The sequence below is a fragment of the Stegostoma tigrinum genome, chromosome 14 (assembly GCF_030684315.1).
Source record: "Stegostoma tigrinum isolate sSteTig4 chromosome 14, sSteTig4.hap1, whole genome shotgun sequence".
Taxonomy (NCBI): domain Eukaryota; kingdom Metazoa; phylum Chordata; class Chondrichthyes; order Orectolobiformes; family Stegostomatidae; genus Stegostoma; species Stegostoma tigrinum.
In genome coordinates this window covers 67,965,928-67,981,887 of record NC_081367.1, presented here as the reverse complement: position 1 = coordinate 67,981,887, position 15,960 = coordinate 67,965,928, and positions in this window count along the sequence as shown.

The window sequence follows — 15,960 nt, the reverse complement described above, 5'->3', positions numbered from 1 at the left end:
AATTCTTCAAGGGGCGGTGTGGACTTGTTGGGCCGAAGGGCCTGTTTCCACACTGTAGGGAATCTAAAAAAAAATCTAAATTTGTCCATAATGTCCTGGGTTGTGCAGGCTGGGTGATTCAACCATGGGAAATGCAAGGTTAAAGGAATAGGATAAGTGTGGTGGGTCTGGGTAGGATGCTCTTTGGAGGGTTGGCATGGACTCAATGGGCCGAATGCCCTGCTTCCATACAATAAGGATTCTATGATTCTAAGAGCAAGATGCTACTGATTCTGGTTGTGGCCAAGCAAAAACAAGAAAGGCATCCATGGGACACTAGCATTTACCTAACCCAGGCTAATTGGTTATCTTATAGTGCTAAATCTGTTGGATTTACAGATATAATCTTGGCACTTCCGGAGGAAGTTCAGAGCCATATTAGGAGGAGTTTGAACCCACGACTTCCTAATTCAGGACTGAGAGTGCTAACAAATGAACCTTTTTGGTACTGTCAAAGGAAAAACAAACAAGGACCAAATGGCCATTAACATCCAACAGCTACTCATCATTAATGCGGCATGTGTCATTTCTCCAGCCTCATGCTACCACTTCTCCTTCAAACTTAGCTAGAATTTCATTAATACTTGAACACAGCCTAATTGAGGCTTGATACAACCAACATTGACCAATGTATTTTTCCAACTGACCAATGGATATTTATCTGAGGGTTGATACATTTTTAATGTGATAGACAGACAAGGTATACAGGGTAAGATAGTAGGAGCTGTCGATGCAGGAGTCAGAGATAACACAGTGTGGAACTGGAGGAACATAGCAGGCCAAGCAGCATCAGAGGGGCAGGGTCCCGACCTGAAACGTCAGCTTTCCCGCTCCACTGATGCTGCCTGGCCTGCTGTGTTCCTCCAGCTCCACACTGTGTTATCTCTGATTCCTGCATCGGCATGGATGATCAGCCATGATCATAATAAATAGTGGGGCTGCTTGAAGGGCCAAATGGCCTACTCCTGCACCTATTGTCTATTGTTATCTAAGGTATACAAGTAGTTATCTCATGGCACATTATTTCCATCCCATGAGGGGTATGAAATAAATAAATAATAAATTGAGAGGGAAATTATTTCAAAAATTGTTCACAACAGAATTGTAATAAACGTTTGAACAATTGATCAAGTGAGATATTGGAGCAAAAAAATTAATGATGTTAAAATGCTGCACTTAAACCATGTTACAATGGGAGAGCAGGCCTAACAGAAGAATAGCAATATGCCACAAGGAGCGTGCCTCTTCACTCCTGTTCCCATGTTTCTGAGGCTCTCTGCTCCACCTGCTACTATCATTCATTGGCAAACTGATCCATATGAATTCAGTTAGAAGGTAAACTCACAATAGTCCCACCTTCTCACCAGAGAGAGAGAGAGAGAGAGAGAGAGAACTAGTGCCAGGTTAACCTGAGGGTCACCACACCTCAAGCAAGGAGCGAAGATGACAACGCAGAATCCTTCAAGCTAAACACTGCCAATGCAGGAACTGAATCCATGCTGTTGGTGTCATAGAGTCGTACAGCATGGAAACAGACACTGTGGCCCAACCAGTCCATGCTGAACATAATCCCAAATTAAATTAGTCCTACCTGCCTGCTCCTGGCTCATATTCATGTATTTCCTATTCATGTGCTTATACAAGAGCCTTTTAAATGATGTAATTTTACCCACATCCACCACTTACTCAGCAAGTTCATTCTGAATGTGAACCACCCTTTGTGTAAAAAATTTGTCCCACACGTCTTTTGAATCTCTCTCCTCTCACCCTAAAAATGTGCCCCCTAGTCTTGATATCCCCCCATCCTAGGGAAAAGACAACTGCCATTAACTCTATCTATGCCCCTTGTTTTTAAAACGTCTATAAAGTCACCTCTCAACCTCCTATGCTTCAGTGAAAAAAAGCCCCAGCCTATCCAGCCTTTCTCTATAACTCAAACCTTCCATACCCAGCAGATAACAAAGTGTGGGGCTGGATGAACACAGCAGGCCAAGCAGCATCTCAGGAGCACAAAAGCTGATGTTTCGGGCCTAGACCCTTCATCAGAAAAGGGGGATGGGGTGAGGGTTCTGGAATAAATAGGGAGAGAGGGGGGAGGCGGACCGAAGATGGAGAGAAAAGAAGATAGGTGGAGAGGAGAGTATAGGTGAGGAGGTAGGGAGGGGATAGGTCAGTCCAGGGAAGATGGACAGGTCAAGGAGGCGGGATGAGGTGGTAGGTAGGAAATGGAGGTGCGGCTTGAGATGGGAGGAAGGGATGGGTGAGAGGAAGAACAGGTTAGGGAAGCGGAGATAGGCTGGGCTGGTTTTGGGATGCGGTGGGGGGAGGGGACGAGCTGGGCTGGGAACCGCTTGGGAACCCTGCAGCCCAATTGTATCAATGTGGACTTCACAAGCTTCAAAATCTCCCCTTCCCCTACTGCATCCCAAAACCAGCCCAGTTCTTCTCCTTGACCTGTCCATCTTCCCTGGACTGATCTATACCCTCCCTACCTCCCCACCTATACTCTCCTCTCTACCTATCTTGTTTTCACTCCATCTTCAGTCCGCCTCCCCCTCTCTCCCTATTTATTCCAGTTCCCTCTCCCCATCCCCCTCTCTGATGAAGGGTCTAGGCCCGAAATGTCAGCTTTTGTGCTCCTGAGATGCTGCTTGGCCTGCTGTGTTCATCCAGCTCCACACTTTGTTATCTTGGATTCTCCAGCATCTACAGTTCCCATTATCACTCATACCCAGCAGATAATCTCTTTTGAATCCTCCCCAGATGAATAATTTTCTTCCTATAACTGGGCGCCCAGAGTGGGATATAATATTCCAGAAGAGGCCTTGCCAATGACTTGTACAACCTCAACATGACTTCTCAACTCCCGTCCTCAAAGGACTGAGCAATGAAGGCTAGTGTGCTGAAGGCCGTTTTAACCACCCTGCCTGGGGTCAAAGAATTATGTATCTGAATCCCGAGGTCTCTTTGTTCTACAACACTAGCCAATGCCCAACATTAATCATATAAGCCCTATACTTGTTTGTTGTACCAAATTAGAGTATTTCACATTTATCCAGATTGAACTCCATCTGCCCTTTTTCAGCCCATTGACTGATTTGATCAAGATCCCTTTGTAATCTTAGAAAACCTTCACTGACTACTGTGTCACCAATTTTGGAGTCATCCACAAACTTACCAACCATGACTTCTACATTCTTATCCAAATCATTTATATAAATGACAAACACTAGAGGACCCAGAACCGATCCCTGCGGAATACTGCTGGTGACAGGCCTCCAGCCTCAAAAACAACCCTCCACCACCGCATGGGCTTCGGATATGTAGACAATTGGGATGTCTTCTGGGGAAGGTGGGACCTGTACAAGTAGGACGGGTTGCATCTGAACTGGAAGGGGACCAATGTCCTGGGTGGAAGGTTTGCTCGAGTAGTTCGAGAGGGTTTAAACTAGTATGGCAGGGGTGTGGGAACCTGAGCTGTATACCGGAGGTGAGAGTTGATGCAGGTGAGGCAGTAGCAAGAGGTAGACCAGCTAGTGGGAAGGATTTTCCTGGGAAGGAACCAAGGGATCAGTTAAAGTGTGTTTGCTTTAATGCAAGGAGTATCAGGAATAAAAGTGATGAACTTAGAGCATGGATCAGTACCTGGTGCTATGATGTTGTGGCCATAACAGAGACATGGGTTTCTCAGGGGCAGGAATGGTTGCTGGATGTTCCAGGGTTTAGAGCATTTAAAAAGAATAGGGAGGGGGGAAAAAGAGGAGGGGGTGTAGCACTACTAATCAGAGAGGGTATCACAGCTACAGAAGCTTCCATTGTCGAGGAAGATCTGCCTACCGAGTCAGTATGGGTGGAAATTAGGAACAGCAAGGGAGTAGTCACCTCGTTAGGGGTTTACCACAGGCCCCCCAACAGCAGCAGGGAGATTGAAGAAAGCACAGGTCGACAGATTTTGGAAAAGTGTAGACGTAGTAGGGTTGTTGTAATGGGTGACTTTAACTTTCCCAATATTGATTGGAACCTCCTTCGAGCAGAAGATTTGAATGGAGCTGTTTTTGTAAGGTGTGTTCAGGAGGGTTTCCTAACTCAGTACGTTGACAGGCCGACGAGGGGAGGGTCCATTCTAGACTTGGTGCTCGGAAACGAGCCGGGGTAGGTATCAGATCTTGTGGTGGGAGACCACTTTGGTGACAGTGACCATAACTGCCTCACATTCTACATAGCTTTGGAGAAGGAGAGGATTAGGCAAAATGGGAGGATATTTAATTGGGGAAGAGGAAACTATGATGCGATTAGACATGAGTTAGGAAGCATGGACTGGGAGCACTTGTTCCATGGCAAAGGCACTATAGACATGTGGAGACTGTTTAAGGAACAGTTGTTGCGAGTGATGAATAAATATGTTCCTCTGAGGCAAGAAGGGGTAAGATAAAGGAACCTTGGATGACAAGAGCGGTGGAGCTTCTCGTCAAAAGGAAGAAGGTAGCTTGCACAAGGTGGAGGAAGCTAGGGTCAAGCTCAGCTAGAGAGGATTACAGGCAGGCGAGGAAAGAGCTCAAAAATGGTCTGAGGAGAGCCAGGAGGGGGCACAAGAAAGGCTTGGCAGAACGGATTAGGGAGAACACAAAGGCATTTTACACTTATGTGAGAAATAAGAGAATGGTTAAAGAGTAGGGCCGATCAGGGATAGCATAGGGAACTTGTGTGTGGAGTCTGAGGAGGTAGGGGAAGCCCTACATGAGATTTCTTGCTTCTGTCTTTACAAAAGAAACGAACTTTGGAGTGAATGAAACCTTTGAAGAGCAGGTGTGCATGCTGGAATGAATAGAGATAGAGGAGGCTGATGTGCTGAAAATCTTGTCAAACATTAAGATTGACAAGTCGCCAGGCCTGGACCAGATTTGTCCTCGGCTGCTTTGGGAAATGAGAAATGCAATTGCTTCGCCACTTGCGAAGATCTTTGCATCCTCGCTCTCCACTGGAGTCGTACCTGAGGACTGGAGAGAGGCAAATGTAATTCCTCTCTTCAAGAAAGGAAATAGGGAAATCCCTGGCAATTACAGACCAGTAAGTCTCACGTCTGTTGTCTGCAAGGTGTTAGAAAGGATTCTGAGGGATAGGATTTATGACCATCTGGAAGAGCATGGCTTGATTAAATGCAGTCAACACGGCTTTGTGAGGGGCAGGTCATGCCTCACAAACCTTATCGAGTTCTTTGAGGATGTGACTAGAAAAGTTGATGAGGGTCGAGCTGTGGATGTGGTGTATACGGACTTCAGCAAGGCATTTGATAAGGTTCCCCATGGTAGGCTCATTCAGAAGGTCAGGAGGAATGGGATACAGGGGAACTTAGCTGTCTGGATACAGAATTGGCTGGCCAACAGAAGACAGCGAGTGGTAGTAGAAGGAAAATATTTTGCCTGGAAGTCAGTGGTGAGTGGTGTTCCACAGGGCTCTGTCCTTGGGCCTCTACTGTTTGTAATTTTTATTAATGACTTGGATGAGGGGATTGAAGGATGGGTCAGCAAGTTTGCAGATGATACGAAGGTTGGAGGTGTCGTTGACAGTATCGAGGGCTGTTGTAGGCTGCAGCGGGACATTGACAGGATGCAGAGATGGGCTTAGAGGTGGCAGATGGAGTTCAACCTGGATAAATGCGAGGTGATGCATTTTGGAAGGTCAAATTTGAAAGCTGAGTACAGGATTAAGGATAGGATTCTTGGCAGTGTGGAGGAACAGAGGGATCTTGGTGTGCGGATACATAGATCCCTTAAAATGGCCACCCAAGTGGAGAGGGTTGTTAAGAAAGCATATGGTGTTTTGGCTTTCATTAACAGGGGTGTTGAGTTTAAGAGTCGTGAGATCTTGTTGCAGCTCTATAAAACTTTGGTTAGACCGCACTTGGAATACTGCGTCCAGTTCTGGTCGCCCTATTACAGGAAAGATGTGGATGCTTTGGAGAGGGTACAGAGGAGGTTTACCAGGATGCTGCCTGGACTGGAGGGCTTATCTTATGAAGAGAGGTTGACTGAGCTCAGAGTCTTTCCATTGGAAAAACGGAGGAGGAGTGGGGACCTAATTGAGGTATACAAGATAATGAGAGGCATAGATAGAGTTGATAGCCAGAGACTATTTCCCAGGGCAGAAAAGGCTAACACAAGGGGTCATAGTTTTAAGCTGGTTGGAGGAAAGTATAGAGGTGATGTCAGAGGTAGGTTCTTTACACAGAGAGTTGTGAGAGCATGGAATGCGTTGCCAGCAGCAGTTGTGGAAGCAAGGTCATTGGGGTCATTTAAGAGACTGCTGGACATGCATATGGTCACAAAAATTTGAGGGTACATACATGAGGATCAATGGTCGGCACAACATTGTGGGCTGAAGGGCCTGTTCTGTGCTATACTGTTCTATGTCCTATGTTCTAATTGTGATGCACAGCTTTATCTTCCAACAAACTGGTACTGGTGCTATCCTTGTCCTCCACCCTAACTAAAGCCCACTTGTACCTGGCATCTCACCACAAACAGATCTCTGACTATATCCTTTAAGCTGCACATTGAACTGATATTTGAGCAGGTGACTGAGAGTAGGTAGTTCAATGATGCTGCATAATCTTCATCATACATTCTTAACTTTCTATCAGTTCTGTGGTCCTGAAATGCAAAAGAGATGAAGATAGGTTTGTGCTTAGGGATGAATGGAGATTAAAAACCCAAAGCTGGCACCAGCTGCGACTTGGATGTCAGAGATGATTATGAGATGAGATGAAAGTGGAAAATGGGAAGGAGGACAGGCAGGACTGACTGAATTTTCACACAGACTTTGTGCCTCAACATAGAGACACATTTAAAGTAAGAGCTCAGGCGCACAATGTGGGCCAACAGGGAAAAACCTCATGGCTCATGGCCCCTGGATCACAGGGGTGCCATTTCTTGTTCTTGTCCCCTGGCCCCTTCAGGCTCTGATGACCAACTACCTCTAACTCCAGATCAGTTTGGGGAGGCTGACTGTATGATTGGAGGGGATCACTCCGCTACCAATAAAATACCATTGGGTGGTTTAAATCATACTTATTGAGGGGCTTTAAAATGGCTGCCTGCCTCTGTTTGGTGGTGAACTGAAGCATCTCCACACCAGCCCCTGGGAAACATTTCCTGGTGACTGACTTGTGACGGGAAGTCACCTAGATTCCATTCTTTTTACATGCCCCAACACCATTACCAGACCCAAAACCTACAGCATGGAAAACTGAGTCCACGTTCTCCCCCTCCACCCCATACTGGTGTCAGCAATGACCTTTATCCCATAATTGCCAGTGCAACCTCTTCCAGGATTTTGTCTTTCCAACTCGGCCTGCTTCCTGCTGCTTGTGGTTTTGTGAGATTTTCAAGAAAGAGGTAGAAGCATGCCAATGAGCATTATGCAATATGTTTGGATGATGTAGTTGGCATGGCTAAGTAACTGACTGAAAAATCACCATTGTCTTACCAAGCCATAGGGCTGCTTTCTTGTTGGAGTGAGAGAGACGACAGGTGGTGGCTTAACCTGAAGGTCACCATGCCTCAGGTGAACCCATCAGGCTCTGCCAGTGCTGCAACTCAACCCTCACTGTTGGCATTACTGTGCATCGTAAACTACCCATCCAGCCAAGTGAGCTAACCAGCCACTCTAAAGTAGCTGGCAGTATCTGAGTCTGCTAAGACACAGGTGTGCGCCTTATAACCACACCTTGTGTGTGAGATTGCAGGGTAGCGTGAGCGAGGTATGAATCTTGAATTGTAGAGCTTGTTAGTTGATCAGTAATGACGGTTTTCTCATTTGAACAATGGCTCATGCCATTTGGCATCATTTTTGACTTTGACTACTTTTGCGAGGTCATTAAAACTTCTTGCAGCATTGTTTCCTTTTTTTACTGGACCAGACTCCTGGTATTAACATCTGCAGCTAAATGTTCCTTTTACATTGCGTGTCTGGAGGACAATCTGGAACGGTCAGAACTGGCTCAAGGGAGCTCAATGGCCTATTCCAGTTCCTACATGTTCCTACATGTTTTGACAAGCTCCAGTCCAGCTCAGTTATTCTTCAGTCTTACACAGTATTCCCAATACACCTCCCTACTTTCAAATAGTATAGATAGCTGTACATAATGCCAACAAGTATTGATTTCGGCCCACCTACTAATGCATACATGCAATCAATTGCACAGTTAGCAGTGGCTGCATGCAGAAACCAGTTAACTGAACAAGCAGTATGATAATGTGTCTTCTGCACATTAAGCAGATGTGGTGCAATTGTCTATTGCAACATCTGGTTCTTTTTGGAGATCGCTAATTTAGGCTTTAAAGCTTCTTCTACAAGTGTTTATTACTCTATTACTGAAGTAAAGCACAATCACCATTGGTTGATATCTCAACTGTCACTTATTCCACCTCAAGTTTATCCTGCCTGTTTTGAGCTTTAACCATTAATTCTCCATGGTGACTAGCATGGAGCAATCCAGCATGTTTAACAATCTCATGAAGGGTTTAAATATCTGAAGAAGGCATGAGACTCTGAAAGCTTGTGTCTTTAAATAAAACTATAGGACTATAACTTGGTTTTGTGTGATTTTTGACCTTTTACATCCCACAGTAATTGGACTCTCCCACTAAAAGTAGTTAATTTGATGAATGCATTGAAAAACAAGCACAAATATGTCTCAACTGTCTGAAAATGATTGATATACTTAAAAGGAAATGCGATGTTTTATGCAGCACAAGAATGACAGTCTTATTGAGATTATATGACAGAGACATTTCTACAAATTATGTGCGATTATGATCTTTGGGTTCGCAAGAAAATCGTCAAAGTCTCAAAATTTACAATATGCCGTTAACATATTTTTTCAACTCATTTGCATAAATGTTGATTCCAAAAGATTGCCAATCGCTCAATACCCACCTGCTGACGGAAACAGAGAAATCATGGAACTGTATAATGAGTTTACTTCAGAATTGGGAAGATAGGGCAAGAATTTGGAAAAAAGCCTTTCACTACAACTGCTAACAGGGAATAAAGTGTCTATGATCTCAGTGCTAATTACGGCGGCACGTCAATTGGCATTAAGCAGCCAAGTATGTCCATTGAAGTGATACTGCACATAAGGGGCTATTTGGCCCATCTTGTCCATGCCAACCCAAAGACACCCAGGTGCCCTTTCTAATCCCATTTTCCTACACAAGTCCCATTGCACTGCAGCTTATAGCAGGTCCTTTTCTAATGCGTTTACAGGTCTCTCTCTCTCTATCACCAACTCAGGCAGCATATTTCAGACACCCACTGCCTTCTGCACAAAAACTACTTTTGTAACATCCCCTCTAATCCTTCTGCTATTTAGCTTGAATCTGTGAACCCTGGTTTTTGAATTCTGTGCCAAGGGTAACAGGTTCCTCTAGTTCTGGATGTGAGTTTGCTCGCTGAACTGGAAGGTTCGTTTTCAGATGTTTCATCACCATTCTAGGTAACATCATCAGTGAGCCTCCGGTGAAGCGCTGGTGTTATGTCCTGTTTTCTATTTATCTGTTTCGGTTTCCTTGGGTTGGTGATGACGTTTCCTACGTTGGTGATGTCATTTCCTGTCCTTTTTCTCAGAGGGGGGTAGATAGGCTCCAAATCAATGTGATTGTTGATGGAGTTCTGGTTGGAATGCCATGCTTCTAGGAATTCTTGTGCATGTCTCTGTTTGGTTTGTCCTAGGATAGATGTGTTGTCCCAATCAAAGTGGTGTCCTTCCTCATCTGTATGTAAGGATACTAGTGATAGTGGGTCATGTCTTTTTGTGGCTAGTTGATGTTCATGTATCCTGGTGGCTAGTTTTCTGCCAGTTTGTCCAATGTAGTGTTTGTCACAGTTCTTGCAAGGTATTTTGTAAATTACATTCGTCACTAGGTTCCTCTAGTCTACTCTATCTCTACCCGTCACAATTTTGTATACCTCAATCATGTTGTCCCTCAGCTTTCTCTCTTCCAGGGAAAACAACGCCGACCTCTCCAATCTCTCCTCATAACTTCAATTGTCCAGCCCTGGCAACATTCTGGTAAATCTTCTCTGCATTCGTTCCAGAGCAATTATGTCCTTCCTGTAATGTGATGGCCAGAATTGCATGCAATATCCAAGTTGTGGCCTCATCAATGCCTGAAACAGATTCATCATCATATCTTTACTTTGGTATTCCATACTCTGCCAATGAAGAAGAGCATTTGCTACACCTTCTTTACAACCTTATCTATCTGTATTGCTCCCTTTAGCGACCTGTGCACTTGCACACCAAGATTTCTCACTTCATCTATGCGTCACAGTATATTCCTGTTTATTGTGTAATTCCCTGTTATCATTTAGAAGGAGCAAGCCAGTCCATCTAAATCATTTTCACAGCAGCAATCATTCAAAGCAATAAGAGAAAGAGCTCTCCAGGTTGCTATGTGTTGGCAGGGTTATACACACAAGAGAAGAGCTGCTCGAGCAGGAAGATAATAAACATCTTTGGCAACAGTTTTATGATTATTAGTACAGAAAACATCACTGTGTTTACATTGTTGCTATTCAATATTCTAAGGACATGGGCAAGAGGAACATCAGTATGTTTAACACATAGGCCAAACATTCTGGTCTCAGGATTGTTGGAACTCTGATGGAATTGTCCAGGACTGTTCAACTTTTGACAGGCAATTCTCCTGCTCCCCATCTCGACCTGAGTTAAGGCCCCAATTTCTGATGATTCTGCAGTACTTTCCTGGATAGTTAGTGTTAAACAGGTTGAAACCTAGTCTAACTACACAACCAACATCTCATGTCTTTCCTGGTGACCATAACTGCCCACCACCTCGCCCCTTGTCCCTCAATATAACTACCACTCCCAAATACTTGACTTATATTGGGACCAAACATAATTTCTCCCCAACCTAACTCACCCTTAACTATCCTCAACTACCTGACTATCCCTCAACCTGACCTGACCAACTACATCATCTGTCCTGACAACCCTCCCAAGTAATCCCTTACACTGAATGATCACTCCTGACACAATCTCAAGACCCTCCAAACGACCATGACCACTTCTCCAATCGCTCCAAGGACACACTCACCAACCCATTTATGTGCTTAACCCTTAGTGGCCTTACCTGCCTTACCCATTCACTCACCCATTTAGACTGGAGCTATAGGCTCACAGTAGAGCAGCACCTGACATTAAAAGGCAGTGTATTCTGTCACCTTCAGAATTCACATCGTTACGATGAAAATTTCTGAAGGATGCTGTCTTATGCATTCCTGGGAAAGGCTACAATAGAAGGCCACTACATGAAGTTGGGAGAATTTACAAATGCAGTGGCAATATGTTGGTCTTGGTGCTACTGCTCAGAAGATGTAGACCATGGCCAGCAGTTTGTTGTGACCACCTGAGGCAGGAAGAGCACTTCTCTCTCTTTCCAATAATCCTGGTTGGTTGCAACAAAACTTCTTTTTAGCAAATTGTTACATCATTTTGCAACTAGATACTTAGTGATTTCACTGTAACAGGAAGAAGGCAATCACTAGGCTTTCTTAGGTTGAAAATAAATAGGTTTATTATCTGCTCTTACTGAGAAAAATAATACAGGTGGAATGTCCTGAATGCATTTATCTGGGCCACCTTACACACATATAAAGGTACAAAGTTACAAGAAGATAGTATCTAGTACAAAAGGAGAAAAAAACAGTTTATATGTCTTTGAGGTATAAGGATTTAACCTGTGATCATAATCAGTTGGGTCCTTGGACTGTCAGCATTACTGGTGATTGCAGTTACTATTTAAGTTTTGGTTGTTTGATGTTTCTTTTCAGTTAGAGCTGCAAACAGCCCTTTCCTTCATGAGAGACACAGAGACACCTTCTCAGTACTTAAATCTAAAATCCATCTCTCCAAGGAACCTCATTAAAATAGAAACTGGTGCAATGTTCCACATTCGCAGGAGTTCTATATTCAGGTGTTATCATTGTAGGCAAGATCTCATCTCCAACATGTGAAGATTCTCGTAATGGTGTAAATCATGATGTAAGTGGGAATGAGGGTCATATTATGCCACAGTGAGGGCAGCAATGGTTTCATTTACCTTGTAATTTCAGTTCAGGCTAGCTTTTGTTTAATCCACATTGTCATCCAGTAACATTTTTTTTGCTCACCATTCACCAAGCTTTGTTTATATTCCTTAAGCCTCTTGTTCACCAGATCAATATCTAGTTCCATTTTAAATATTCCAGCTGATTTGCATCAGTTGTTCTGTGGAGTAAAACATTGCACATTTCTTGTGTTAAGGAAGATGCAGGTTAAAAGTGTTATAATTAGAAAGTAAATTCAGCAGCCCACACTCCCAGTGGGGAATTTAAAGGCAGTTGCATTAAAAGCAGTCCATTGTCTTACACAACCATGCCATACACAAACCCTTCAGAGGTTTTAAGGCACATTCAATTTGCCCTGATGTCCCCTTCTGGCATATCCTGCTAGAGTTTAAGTAATGCCCTGATGCATCAATATCTATTTGGATAAATTATATCTTTAAGCCTTTATCATCGGGGAATATGATCCAGATTTACATTTCCTCTCTTTACAATTAAATCCCACAGCCAGTGAATCAAATGTTGGGTGGGATGTCCAAATATCGCAAGCCAAATACATTTTTACCAGCATGCCTTCTAGAAATTTGCGGAGGAGTTTTATTGTTTGTCACTTAGGCAACGTTGAATGGATGTTACATCAAAAATTGTATATCTTGTTTATAATCTGACTGTTGTAAAATAACATTGGCTTTTCTCGGTATTGCTTGCCTGGTTATCCGTATGATTGCCGTTGTAGGAGACAGTCACGGTAAAGCCAGGATAAACTGGAATCCTACAAATGCTTCCATCTTGTAAACCATAATTTACAGTTACATATATTCAGATAATTTACAGGAAGGCAAAGGCTTATTGAAAATATCACTAGACTATTAATCAAGAGACCAAGGTAATGCTCTGGGGTTCCAGGATACACAATCTCACCTTGGAATTAAGAACCATGATGACCTTGAAGTTATTTTCAATTATTGGAAATACCTACCTGATTCATTGATGTCCTTTAGGGAAGGAAACTGCTGTCCCTACCTGTTCTGACATCCGTGTGACTCCAGACCCAAAGCAATGCAGTTGACTTTTCATTGCCCTTGGTGCATTTAGAGATGGGAATAAATACTGATCTAGCCAATGACAGACACATCCAATGATTTAAAAAAACTGTGATTTGATACATCGTAACAATCTGATTATCATTCCCCTTGAGTACTGCTTTATGACTGAAGACAGGCAAAATATGTCTTTAGATTTAAAACAGAGTGAACTCAAACAGACCTTAAACACTGTTTTCCTTTCCATTCTCAAATAATTCCTAGAACATCGTATTGTTTTCATGTACTTGAATATTCGCCAGCTAAACTTTCACTGTTCTTAATTTACCAGAAAACATTTTTCCATTTATTTGTGATTGTCTATTCCTCTATTGAATAAAATCCAGTTCTGCTCTTTCAACTGAGATAACACAGTGTGAAGCTGGATGAACACAGCAGGCCAAGCAGCATCAGAGGAGCAGGAAAGCTTGACGGGACCCTTCTTCAGAAATGCCAAGCTGTCAAGCTTTCCTGCTCCTCTAATGTTGTTTGGCCTGCTGTGTTCATCCAGCTTTACAGTTTGTTATCTCAGATTCGCCAGCGTCGGCAGTTCCCACTATCACTGTTCTTTCAACTGATTTCCAACTTATATTACTGCTCTCTCGCCTCTTGATGCCTAACCATCTGACCTTGATCACACTGTACATTGTGGGAAATGAGGACACAACTGGTCAGAAAATTTTAATAATTATCCACTGAGCTTCAGGAAATAGATAGACAGACCTAGAGTTATTATTACGTATGTAAATTGTCAAATCATGCAAACACAAAAGGTGAATAGTGTCCATGCTTTACTTTCACTCTTGATTCAATAACTAATTCTTGACGCATTGTTTTGCACAGAGAGAAGTACAATGCATATACTTAACAAAGTATATTGCTGCCCCCATTTACTACTATGCATAGACTTAGACACTTAGAGATCTTGAAAGTCATCAATAGGGAAAAATGGAAAGGTCACGTTCTATTGAATTTTCAAGAATTATTTGTGAATGAAAAGGAAAACAGTCTTTAAGGTCTGTTTGAGGTCACCCTGTTTTAAATATAAAGACACATTTTACCCGCCTTCAGTCATGAAGCAGCACTCATTGGTTAAACTTAAACATTATTCAAGCAGATATTTATTGCTGATTTTACAAAGGGATAGGATAAATAGCCAAGGTCTCCTTTCCAGGGTAGGGGAGTCCAAAACTAGAGGGCATGGGTTGAAGGCGAGAGAGAAAAGATATAAAGATGACCTAAGGGGCAACCTTTTGAAATAGAGGGTGGTGCGAGTGTGTGGAACGAGCTGCCAGTGACAGCGGTGGTACAGTTACAACATTTAAAAGGCATCTCTCCTAAACCCTTTCTTCAGCTCCTTTCTAGCTAACTTGTATCCCTCTAGAGCCTTTTCTGCTCCTCTTTTCCTCAACCTTACAAAAGCTTCCTTCTTCTTCTTAATCAGTCATTCGACCTCTCTCGAGAACCATGGCTCCCTCTCTCAAGCACATCTTCCATGCCTGTTAGGGACAAACATATCGAGCACGTTCAGTATGCATTCCTTAAACAATCTCCACATTTCAATAGTGCTCTTCCCTGACAGCATCTGTTCCCATTTTATGTTACCCAGTTCTTGCCTAACTGAATTGTAAATACCCTTCCACCAATTATAAACGCTATCCTACTGTATGTACCTATCCTTATCCATGACGATCGTGAAAGAAACTGAGTTATGATCACTATCGCCAAAATGCTCTCCTACCAACAAGTCTAACACTTGGCCTGGTTCGTTGCCAAGCACCAATCCAAAGTGTCCTCTCCTCATGTTGGTCCATTGACATACTGTGGCAGGAATCCTTCCTGAACGCACTGGACAAAATCTTCTCCATCTAAACTATTACAACTAAAATGTTTCCAATCAATATTTGGAAAGTTGAAGTCACCCGTGACCACAACCCTGTGACTTCTACACCTTTCCAGTATCTGCCTCCCAATCTGCTCCTCCACTTCTCTGCAATTATTAGGGGGTCTGTAAAAAACCCCCAACAAAGTGACTGCTCCTTTCTTGTCTTGATCTCGACCCAAACTGACTCTGTAGACATATCATTCTCGAACTGCCTTTCAGTAGCTGCTATACTCGCTCTGACTAGCATTGCCTCTCCTCCACCTGTTCTGAGGAAGGGTCACCAGACCCGAAACGTTAACTCTGTTTTCTCCTCCAGATGCTGCCAGACCTGCTGAGCTTTTCCAGCAACTTAGTTTTTGTGCCACTCCCCCACCTCTTTTTCCACCCTTCCGATTTCTTTTAAAGCATCTAAATCCCAGAACTTCCAACAACCATTCCTGTCCCTGAGTTACCAAGTTTCCGTAATGGCCACAACATCGTAGTTCCAAGTACATATCTCAAACTATCTCGTTATCCACGATTATGCTCCATCGACTGCATTTCTTTACAAACCTCACTCTCTGTTGTGTCTGTTGGAAGGCCGAATACCTCATCCACTGAATTATAAATTCGCTTCCCTACCCCCTGTCAAATTAGTTTAAGCCATCCCGTTCAGCTCCTTCCCAGGAAATTTGTGCCCTTCTGGTTCAGGGACAACCCGTCCTTACTGTACAGGTCCCACCTTCCCCAGAATGTGCTCCAATTATCCACATAATGGAAGCCCTCCCTCCTACACCAGCCCTGTAGTCACGTGTTCAGCTGCACTCTCTCCCTATTTCTTAACTT